Source organism: Lactuca saligna, chromosome 3 (assembly GCF_052625555.1).
Source record: "Lactuca saligna cultivar CGN05327 chromosome 3, ASM5262555v1, whole genome shotgun sequence".
NCBI classification, from domain to species: Eukaryota; Viridiplantae; Streptophyta; class Magnoliopsida; order Asterales; family Asteraceae; genus Lactuca; species Lactuca saligna.
In genome coordinates, this window is record NC_136419.1 from 181,884,762 (window position 1) to 181,897,096 (window position 12,335).

The 12,335-nt window shown below is 47.3% G+C and overlaps 1 pseudogene; it reads right to left on the bottom strand.

Moving 5' to 3' along the window:
* Nucleotides 1-9,624: 9,624 nt before the first annotated feature.
* LOC145037578 (putative disease resistance RPP13-like protein 1) lies at nucleotides 9,625-12,121 on the bottom strand (annotated as a pseudogene).
* Nucleotides 12,122-12,335: the final 214 nt, after the last annotated feature.

The following is a 12,335-nucleotide window of genomic DNA, read 5'->3' on the forward strand; positions in this document are numbered from 1 at the left end:
AACTGCATCAGACCGAAGTCCGGAACTGATTGGGACCTTGTCCCCTGCATCGGACCGAAGTCCGGAACTGACTGCATCGGACCGAAGTCCGGAACTGAGCATAGCATGGCATATCATAACAACTAGCATGAACACATATACTGCATACTACATCGGGCCGTAGCCCGGAACACATAATGCATAACACATAACACATAGCTCACAAATCCTGTCTGAGCCACGAAGGCATCAAACATACTAACTACTGCATCGGATCAAGTCCGGAAACTACTGCTAACTGGACGGGCCGGCATTGTGGCCTTAGACCCGTCCCTACTGGAAGGAAACTCACCTCCTAAACTGGCGGCTGAGTGTGTGTGTCTCTGAAAGCTAACGGCTGCTGCTCCTGAATCTCCTCAGCTACAAGTCCATGAACACACTCAATCAAATACTAAACACTGCACTTGGGGTAAAATGACTCTTTTACCCTTGGTCAAAGTCAACTTACTTTTGGGGCTGACTCGCCGAGTTGGGCCGCCCAACTCGCCGAGTCTCACTCTCACTTCCAACTCATACTCACTGCGACTCGTCGAGTGTGGCATCGACTCGACGAGTACCCTCTTGATCCAAGAACTCAGACAATCTTCATCCGACTCGCCGAGTCGTATGAACAGACTCGACGAGTTGTTCTTGATCCTAAGGAGATTGCCTTGGACTCGCCGAGTTGTATGAACAACTCGTCGAGTCCCTCCATCACTGAGTCTACCCTCAACTCGCTGAGTCCACTCTCTAACTCACTGGGTGCACTCGACACTGCTAAAAACGAAGGAATCGGGGACTCGCGACCCGACTCGCCGAGCCGCTCATCCCGACTCGCCGAGTCGCTGCCATGCAGCTAGTTTTTACTCGATTTCTCTTGAATCCAACACATGCAAATGATAGATCTGGGTCCAATAAGCTGTTTTACCACGTAAAGTTTCCAACTTTACGTGCACAACCTCATGAATAAGGGAAATAGGGCTAAAGGATGCACAAAATGAGTAGATCCATGGCTAATATGCAATGTAACTCCAAAAAGACAGCAGATCTGGGCTCTACAACACCCCAACATTCAGATCCAAAGGTATTTCGACTTATTAAGACATTCATGCAAACATAAGGCTTGGAACAAACATCAAATGGCTCTTAGAAGAGCTCTAATGGAAGTTTAAAGCATATAACAAGAAGGGAACCCGAAAATACCTCAATAAACTCAGATTTGCCCTTGGATCTTTGCACTACAACTCGTTTCCTTGCTTCTTTCTTCTTCTCCTTCTTCACACCTTCACAAAAATGGCACCAAATCACTTATAAGCTCTCAAGGGAGGATTAGGGTTCTCTCACTGTGTTCTCAGGGTGAAAGTGGCGAGAATGAGGCTATAATGTGGTTTAAATAGTGGGCAAACTCGGGGATTTAGGGTTTCACCCAGACGGACGGACTCGCCGAGTCCGGGATATAGACTCGCCGAGTCCCCGGCTCCCGCGTGCACAAAATACGCGACCCAACTCGGCGAGTCAGGCTAGAACTCGCCGAGTCCCTCTTGAAAACTTAGACAATTAACAATTAATTAACATACCGGGAACGGGTCGTTACAGTTCTCCCCCACTTGTCTCAGACTTCGTCCTCGAAGTCTGCTACGGCTGGATCTGCGAATAACTCCGGGTAGTGCGTTCTCATCTCTTCCTCAGCCTCCCACGTCCATTCAGATCCCTTCCGGTGCTGCCACTGCACCCTCACTAGCTGAATGACCTTGTTCCTCAAGGTCTTGATCTTCCGATCCAGAATCGCGACCGGCCTCTCAATATAATTCAGGCTGCTATCAACCTGAATATCCTCTAGGGGAACGACTGCTGACTCATCCACTAAACACTTTCTCAACTGCGACACGTGGAAAGTGTTGTGAATCTGACTAAGCTCCTCAGGAAGATCTAACCGATAAGCAACCCGACCCACCCGGGCCATAACCCTGAAAGGACCAATAAATCTGGGGCCCAACTTGCCCCTTTTCCGGAACCTGATGACACCTTTCCAAGGTGAGACTTTCAGAAGAACCATATCTCCCACCTGGAACTCCAAGTCCGAACGCCTCCTGTCAGCGTAGCTCTTCTGCCGACTCTGCGCAGTCTGCAGCCTACTACGGACCTGCTGGATCAACTCAGTCGTCTTGAGCACCACTTCGGTGCTCCCGATGACTCGCTGACCGACCTCGCCCCAGCAAATCGGGGTCCTACACTTCCTACCATACAACATCTCAAAAGGAGGTCGATCAATACTCGCATGGTAACTGTTGTTGTACGAGAATTCCGCTAACGGAAGATACATATCCCAACTGCCCCCAAAGTCTAGAACACATGCCCTAAGCATGTTCTCGAGAGTCTGAATCGTCCTCTCGCTCTGCCCGTCAGTCTGAGGATGGAAAGCGGTGCTGAAATGGAGACGAGTACCCATCTCGTCGTGGAACCGCTTCCAGAATCTAGATGTGAAACGAACATCTCGGTCCGACACTACCGATACCGGCACTCCATGACGTGCCACAATCTCTCGCACATAGATATCGGCTAACTTTTCCGCCGATATACTCTCCTGAATCGGAATAAAATGGGCACTCTTCGTCAACCGATCCACCATTACCCATATCGAGTCCACCCCGCGTGCGGTCCTGGGGAGTTTGGTGACAAAATCCATGGTGATATCCTCCCATTTCCACACGGGAATGTCTAACGGCTGCATCTTGCCGTGAGGTCTCTGGTGCTTCGCCTTGACCTTCCGGCAGGTCAAACATCTCTCCACATACCAAGCGACATCTCGCTTCATGCAAGGCCACCAATAATCAGGTCGAAGATCTCGATACATCTTCGTCGCTCCTGGGTGGATAGAAAATCGAGACTTATGAGCCTCGTGCATCAATACTTGCCGTACCCCACCCCAGTACGGTACCCATATCCTACCATGAAGCGTCAACAAACCCCGACTGTCGTAATCAAATGAAGCTACTCGGCCCACTATCCTCTCACACTTCTGCCTCTCCTCCTTGAGGCCCTCCATCTGAGCCTCCTTGATCCGCTCCAACAACGGAGTGATCACTGTCATCCTCATACACAGATCTCTGATAGGGGCCGTCGACACCTTGCGGCTTAGGGCGTCGGCCACCACATTGGCCTTCCCTGGATGATAAAGGATCTCACAGTCATAGTCCTTCAGCACGTCTAACCATCTCCTCTGTCTCATGTTCAAACTCGGCTGATCCATAAGATATCGCAAACTCTTGTGATCCGTGTAAATAGTACAGCGGACCCCATAAAGGTAATGTCTCCAAATCTTGAGGGCAAACACAACCGCCCCCAGCTCCAAATCGTGGGTAGGATAATTAGCCTCGTGAGGCTTCAACTGTCTCGAGGCATAAGCTACTACATGGCCTCGCTGCATCAATACTGCTCCCATACCTGTGATCGAAGCATCACAATAGACTACGAAATCCTCTACTCCCTCTGGCAAGGTAAGGATCGGAGCCTCGCACAATCTCTGCCTGAGAGTCTCGAACGCCGCCTGCTGCTCAGGCCCCCAACGAAAAACCACCGACTTCTTGGTTAGTCGGGTGAGCGGCACTGCTATCTTGGAGAAGTCCTGAATAAATCTCCGATAATACCCTGCCAACCCCAGGAAGCTCCGAATCTCAGATGGAGACCTCGGGACCTCCCACTGCATCACGGCCTCAATCTTGGCCGAATCTACCAAAATACCCTTCTGGTTGACGAGATGACCAAGAAACTGCACCTCGTGCAACCAGAACTCACACTTGGAGAACTTTGCGAAAAGTCTCTCCCTCCTCAAAGTCTCCAACACCTCCCGCAGGTGCTCCTCGTGCTGCCCCTGTGTCTTGGAATACACCAAGATGTCATCTATAAACACTATCACCGACCGATCCAGCATCGGTCTGCACACGCGGTTCATGAGATCCATAAACGCGGCTGGGGCATTGGTGAGCCCAAATGGCATCACCACGAACTAATAATGACCATACCGGGTCCTGAAAGCAGTCTTCTGTACATCCTCATCTCTAACCCTCATCTGATGATATCCAGAGCGTAGATCGATCTTGGAGAACCAAGACGCTCCCTGAAGCTGATCAAACAAATCATCTATCCTCGGAAGTGGGTAACGGTTCTTCACCGTTACTTTGCTCAACTCCCGATAGTCAATGCACATCCGATGCGACCCATCCTTCTTCCTCACAAATAAGATCGGCGCTCCCCAAGGCAAATTGCTTGGCCGAATGAAACCCTTGTCTAACAGCTCCTGAAGCTGTGTAGACAACTCCTGCATCTCAGGGGGAGCTAGCCGATATGGTGCTTTGGCTATCGGAGCCGCACCATGAACTAGATCGATCCTGAACTCAACCTGCCTCTCTGGAGGTATCCCCGGCAAATCCTCGGGAAACACATCCGGGTAGTCACGAACAATAGGAACATCATCAATCGTCGCCTTGCCCTTCTCCCGGGCATCCAAGACGTAAGCTACAAAACCGGCGCAACCCTGCTGAACATAGCGCCTCGCCCTCGCGGCGGAACAAAAGATCGGTCCTCGCTGGGGCCTCTCGCCCTGAATCACTATCTCTCCCCCACTGGGAGTGCGAACCCTCACTAGCTGTAGCTCACAATCAATCACCACCCCATTAGGGCTCAGCCAATCCATGCCCACAATAACTTTATTCCCACGCAGGGGAATAGGAACCAGGTCCACTGAAAACTGCTCATCAAATATCTAAAGGGAACACCCTCTATGTACTCTGCCGACCCTCACGGTCCTATCATCTGCTATCTCAACCTCTAGTGGGCAATCCAGCTCCCTTGGAGCTCTGCTAAATCTCTTGCTAAGCGCAAGCGATACAAATGATCGGGTAGCCCCCGAATCGAACAATACCAAAGCAGGGATGCCGTTCACCGAGAACGACCCTAAATAAAACATATCATCAAGTAATATTCAAACGATATAATAACAATTAAAGATGAAGGAAAGATTCATACCCGTCACCACATCAGGAGTCGCTCGCGCCTCCTCTGCTGTCATCTGAAATGCCCTGCTCTTCGCCACCGGCGCATCAGCTCGGCCCTGCCGGCCATCCGTAATCCTCAGGGTGGCAGGGGCAGGTGCAACCACCTTCCCTGCTGCAACTAAACTGGGACACTGGGACCGTTTATGTCCCCTCTGATTGCACTGAAAGCAAATCAGATCTGATGCTGTAACCGTAGTAGCAGGGGCCGTACAATCCCTACTCAAATGCCCAGTCCGACCGCACTTGTAGCAGCCGGAACTCCCTGCCTTGCACGCCCCCTCGTGCATCCTCCCACACTTGCCACACCGACCGTGGCTCTGCTGACGCCTGGACCTGTGATCTGAAACCTTGGGCTTTTTGCCCACACTGCCTAAACCCGAAACCGCCTCCGGTTTCCTCTTCTTCTCCATCTCGAGATCAATCTCCCTCTCTCTGTCTCTAGCAATCATGTCGTCCAGCGTTTTACAACTGGACCGGCTCACAAACATGCGAATGTCACTCCGCAGCATCTCATGATAATGGGCCTTCTTCATCTCCTCATCGGCTGCATACTGAGGAACAAGAAGGGCCCTCTCCCTGAACTTGGCGGTGATCTCCGCCACTGTCTCGGTAGTCTGGGTAAGATCCTGGAACTCCCTAGCTAACTGTTGCACCTCGATGACCGGTGCAAACTCCGCTCTGAACCTGGTAGAGAAATCAGCCCAGGTCATGGCATCCAGTGCCGCATCATCCCCGATGGCATGTCCGACCTCCTCCCACCAGTCTCGTGCCCTGTCCTTCAGAAGACAGGATGCCAATCTGACCTTGTCCCCCTCGGGACATCTGCTAGTGCGGAATGCGTTGGCCACATCCGCCAACCACCTGGTACTCGCTATGGGGTCCCGTGCCCCATGATAGTCAGGAGCCCCGCATGCCCTGAATTCCCTGAACGTAAGTGTGCGCGACCCCATCACGGCCGCCATCTCGGCACGGAAAGTACTCAATCTCTCATCCATCAGCTCTAAAATACCCTCCTTGATCGAACCGAAGATCACAGGAGTCTGCTCTAGTATGATGCGGGTAACCTCAGAAGAAAGGAACTCTCTGGTCTGCTCATCCATCTGCCCGACCTCCGGGCCTGATCCCGATCCTGATCCCCCTCCGGCATCTGAACTGCCGGCTGCTGGCCTCGGACGCAAAACTACCATTCTGAAACATATCATAACAACATCAGAACACTGAAATATCTCAAGGGATCATGATACTACTACTAGCTTCCTGGTCTTGTCTTGGCCTTCCTTAATTCGAGTACGGATCCTCTGCTTTCAGTAGTATGGGCCCCTACTACCTTCCACATCTATCCGTACTTTCCTCAAGAACTGCCTTGACTCCACCAAGTCACTTCTACTACTTCCATTCTCTGCTACTCTCATCCTAGGCTTGCCCTAGGGAAACTTCAAGCTCAACGCGATTGGTCCTCAGCTGCTGTAGGTCTCCTCATAATGCCAGTTAGCCACCACCTAAACACCATCACATGTGATGAGGATCAGATAATCCTTCAAGTAAAAGATCCGTCCCTACAACGGTTGGACTCAAACAAGAGTTGCGCAGTAGAGCCAGTTCCAGCACTCTGGGATTATTCAAACCTGATCACATGTGGTGTGACGTGTTCACCTAATGGCTAACTCCCACTACTCAGAATCCCACTAAGCACGAAGCAAGCAGCATTCGGACACGGGAAATAGACTCAGGCAAAACTATTCTTATAGCAAGAAACTGCACTAGCATAGGATGCTAAGCTCATACTATCAGGCATAACCTAAACAGGCTATCCTACTGCTGTCTACTCAATTCTAGCATGCAATACTCATAAAGTTGTAACACATAAGCAGGCACATAAGGCATTCTCCTAGATCCTTAGCCCTATACTAGCATGCTGTTCTACTGAAACTGAAACTGAACAAATAACTTGTATGGGTAATTTGGGAGTACTTACTTGAGCTCGGCTGACCGCATGCACACACCTCTATCTTGTTAAAAAAATTCTTCCTTTCTAAGTACTTTCAAAATTCTTTTTATAAAACGTTTTTATTTTAATAAAATCTTTCATTTCCCTTAGTTTGAGTTCAGATACACCCGGAAGTGTATCCGAATCCCTCAAACCAGGGCTCTGATACCAACTTGAAATGACCCAAAAATGCGACCCAAAATTTTTTGTTTTTAATATAATCAAAACTGTAATCAGAGTATCATATAAATAAACCATACGTGATGTATTCCAAAACATAATAAAATACTGTGCGGAAAACTGTATCATACTACATCAACTCAAACAACTAGATCAATCCCAGGCTAAAGCTGAGGCGGTGGTGTGTGCGATGCCGTCATCCCGAGCTCTTCCCTTTGCTTGCGGAAGTACCTGAAACCAAAACTGAAACTGTAAGCACGAAGCTTAGTGAGCTACCCCAAAATACCACATACCATACAATAACAATATCATATAAACATATATCGGGCCTTGCCCACTACATCGGGATGAAGCCCGGAAACTGCATCGGACCGAAGTCCGGAACTGACTGGGACCTTGTCCCCTGCATCGGACCAAGGTCCGGAACTAACTGCATCGGACCGAAGTCCGAAACTGATTGGGACCTTGTCCCCTGCATCGGACCGAAGTCCGGAACTGACTGCATCGGACCGAAGTCCGGAACTGACTGCATCGGACCGAAGTCCGGAACTGACTGCATCGGACCGAAGTCCGGAACTGAGCATAGCATGGCATATCATAACAACTAGCATGAACACATATACTGCATACTACATCGGGCCGTAGCCCGGAACACATAATGCATAACACATAACACATAGCTCACAAATCCTGTCTGAGCCACGAAGGCATCAAACATACTAACTACTGCATCGGATCAAGTCCGGAAACTACTGCTAACTGGACGGGCCGGCATTGTGGCCTTAGACCCGTCCCTACTGGAAGGAAACTCACCTCGTAAACTGGCAGCTGAGTGTGTGTGTCTCTGAAAGCTAACGCCTGCTGCTCCTGAATCTCCTCGGCTACAAGTCCATGAACACACTCAATCAAATACTAAACACTGCACTTGGGGTAAAATGACTCTTTTACCCTTGGTCAAAGTCAACTTACTTTTGGGGCTGACTCGCCGAGTTGGGCCGCCCAACTCGCCGAGTCTCACTCTCCCTTCCAACTCATACTCACTGCGACTCGTCGAGTGTGGCATCAACTCGACGAGTACCCTCTTGATCCAAGAACTCAGAAAATCTTCATCCGACTCGCCGAGTCGTATGAACAGACTCGACGAGTTGTTCTTGATCCTAAGGAGATTGCCTTGGACTCGCCGAGTTGTATGAACAACTCGTCGAGTCCCTCCATCACTGAGTCTACCCTCAACTCGCTGAGTCCACTCTCTAACTCACTGGGTGCACTCGACACTGCTAAAAACGAAGGAATCGGGGACTCGCGACCCGACTCGCCGAGCCGCTCATCCCGACTCGCCGAGTCGCTGCCATGCAGCTAGTTTTTACTCGATTTCTCTTGAATCCAACACATGCAAATGATAGATCTGGGTCCAATAAGCTGTTTTACCACGTAAAGTTTCCAACTTTACGTGCACAACCTCATGAATAAGGGAAATAGGGCTAAAAGATGCACAAAATGAGTAGATCCATGGCTAATATGCAATGTAACTCCAAAAAGACAGCAGATCTGGGCTCTACAACACCCCAACATTCAGATCCAAAGGTATTTCGACTTATTAAGACATTCATGCAAACATAAGGCTTGGAACAAACATCAAATGGCTCTTAGAAGAGATCTAATGGAAGTTTAAAGCATATAACAAGAAGGGAACCCGAAAATACCTCAATAAACTCAGATTTGCCCTTGGATCTTTGCACTACAACTCGTTTCCTTGCTTCTTTCTTCTTCTCCTTCTTCACACCTTCACAAAAATGGCACCAAATCACTTATAAGCTCTCAAGGGAGGATTAGGGTTCTCTCATTGTGTTCTCAGGGTGAAAGTGGCGAGAATGAGGCTATAATGTGGTTTAAATAGTGGGCAAACTCGGGGATTTAGGGTTTCACCCAGACGGACGGACTCGCCGAGTCCGGGATATGGACTCGCCGAGTCCCCGGCTCCCGCATGCACAAAATACGCGACCCAACTCGGCGAGTCAGGCTAGAACTCGCCGAGTCCCTCTTGAAAACTTAGACAATTAACAATTAATTAACATACCGGGAACGGGTCGTTACACTACACCTGATGATTAAGTCCTGAAATAGAACTTATCTCCAACTTGGTGACTGATGAAGCTACATGAACCAGACTTCCTACCACTTCATGACCACACCCACTTATCCTTAGAACCCTGACAAAAGGTAATGGTTCAATTGAGACTCTAAGCAAATTAGGACAACTTTCAATACGAAGCTCTTGAAGGCATGGAAATGCTGTATCCACAACTACCCCATTATTATTGGTTGACCATGCCTCCCACCCTTTCATATCTTGAAAAGTTAGATCTTTAAGTGAAGGGAATGCAAGACCAGTAGTCCCAAGAAACTCCAAACCCACACCTTTCACCTCATCCATGCCTTTAATAAACAACTCCTTCAGCGATGGTAGCTGCCCAAGTGGCGGTAGATATGTACACTTTTTACAATCACTTATCCAAACACGAGTCAGCTGACCAAACGAGGGATCCCCAACCCAACTTGGAAACTCTATACATCCATATGACATGATTTTTAGTTCTTTTAAAGTATCATTATGAGGCTTGAGCTCAGTGAGAACCTCCTTTTCAAGCGTTTCCTTTCGAGAACCATCAAATTCATCAGTCCATTCCAACTCTAACTCACTTATCTTCTTTTCAGATAAGTTCGCTTCCTGTGCATGCATTGAGCCTTGTACTTTTTCCAGCCCCTTAATGGTAATTTTCCCTTGGAGAGCTTTTAAATCTTTAATGTCAATTATTGAAAATCCGTTGTCTCCTCCAAAAGCGACCCCATACAGAGTTTGTAGGCTTTTCAACTCAAGAATCCCTAAGGGCACCTTCTTTACACTTGGAGTATTCCTCATGTCAAAATGCCGCAAATATTTGAGCTTTGCGAGGCTCTCAGGCAACTTTTTCAAACAATAACAGCCAGAAACAATCAACGTCTGTAAATTATAAAGGTTGCAAACATTATTCGGTAAATGTGTGATTTCAGTTCCAGATAAATTAAGATACCGCAAGTGCTTCAAAGTACCAATTGATTCAGGTACCTCACTTATACTAAGTTGACACAAACTGAGGACCCTTAACAATGGAAACTCAATAAGTAAGTCATCGAGCACCTTATTTGATAACTGAAATGTTCTCCAACTTTCCTTTTTCCCAGAATATACTGCTAAGAATGTTCTCAAATTTGCAGCTCCTTTGAATGCCTCGAACCTTTTGTAAACCATGTAATCCTCACAAACCAACGAGAAATGGCGTTGCTTTTCCAAAGCTTCCTTCCTAAATTCCCTCTTCATCTCAATCTCTAACCTTGAAAAAAAATCTCCTGCCACAGATGTTGACAAATCATTCATGATATCATGCATCACAAACATCGATTTGGCATCAGGGGCATGCTGAAAAAATGACCTTGACAACAATTCATCAAAACCTTCATGGCCCAAGCGTTCCATAGACTTGCTTGTGGTTGATTGGTGCAAAAACCCTTCCGCCATCCACAACAAAATCAACTCCTCCTTATCGAACAAATAGTCTTTTGGGAACAAGGAGCAGTATGCAAACAACTGCTTCAAAGAGGCAAAGAGATCATTATAGCTTAGTTTAAGAGCCGGAACAATCTCATCTCCCTTTCCTGACTCCCATATTTTATTATTCAACAACTCCTTCCATTCTTCTTCTGTTTTTGTCCTCAACAACCTCCCAAGTGCGATCAAAGCTAATGGCAAACCGGCACATTTTTCGATAATACCTTCGCCATGCGGTTTTAGTGTCGGATGTGAGTCAAAGTTACTTTTCCCCAAGGCATGTTGACAAAATAATGATAGAGCATTGTCACATGACAAAACCGAAAGATGGTAAGGTTGATCGTAACCCAATTGGGTTAGCAATGACATCTTTCGAGTCGTCATAATAATTTTACTTCCGGCTTCCCCTGCAAGAAATGGGCGTTCCAAAATTTCCCAATCCGCATAGCTTTCACTCCAAACATCATCAAGAACTAGAAGAAATCGTTTTTTTGAAATCTTTTCTTGTATAGCTACTTGAAGCAAATTTAAATCCTTAATTTCGTGGTTTCTGCCACCTATGGATTCCAAGATAGTTTTGCTTATACCAAAGATATCAAACTCGTCAGAAACACAAACCCATGCCTTGAGTTCGAATTGATCCTTCCCTTGCATCTCGTCATATAAAAGTCTAGCTAGAGTGGTCTTACCGACCCCACCCATACCAACTATGGGCACGATGCTATAGTTTCTATCACTTGGTTCGCCCCCCAACAGCTTATGGAGCAATGATTCTTTATCACCTTCACGACCAACAATGGTAGATGCATCTACCAAAGAGGTCTGTAATCTTATATTTATATGTCTTGGGCTTTCACCTTTCACACTTAAACCAAGATTATCTTTTTCCTCTACCAGTTCTTGTAACTTGATGGTAATATTATCTAACTTGCTACCCATCCTACTACTTAGAGAGAAATTTGTGCAACAAGTTGGGATGATCTTTCTTACCAAGCTGGTTGAGGCTCCAGATTCATCGGTCAACTCACGATGAATAGCTTCGGTTGCCAAATCATCAAGTAAGTCGTTTCTGTCGTAAGACAAATGTTGGAGACCATTCAACCATTCATTAACAGCTTCATCACTTATTTCCTTCTGAGAAGCATCATTAAGCAGAGCTCTGATCTGGATTAATGACCTCTTCAGTTTCTTGAGCTCAGAATCAATTCCCTTGGAGCGAGCAATCTTCTTCAAGGCTTCAGAGGCCAACTTTTCAAAGACCGCTGTCAAGAATGCAGAAAGAACGATTTCAGCCATTGCTTATTGTGAAGACTCAAAATGGGAGCACTTGGTATGTTTGTATGTATGAATTTTTGTGATGCAGATGAAATGAGTGCAGAAATAAGAGCGCCATTCTTAATAGTGATTTCAGCCATTTTATGGTCAACATTTTATAATATATATTCCACCTCCTAGCCGGCAGACAAAATGCGATCAACCACCCCACAATAAATAAATAAAAAAAAAAAAA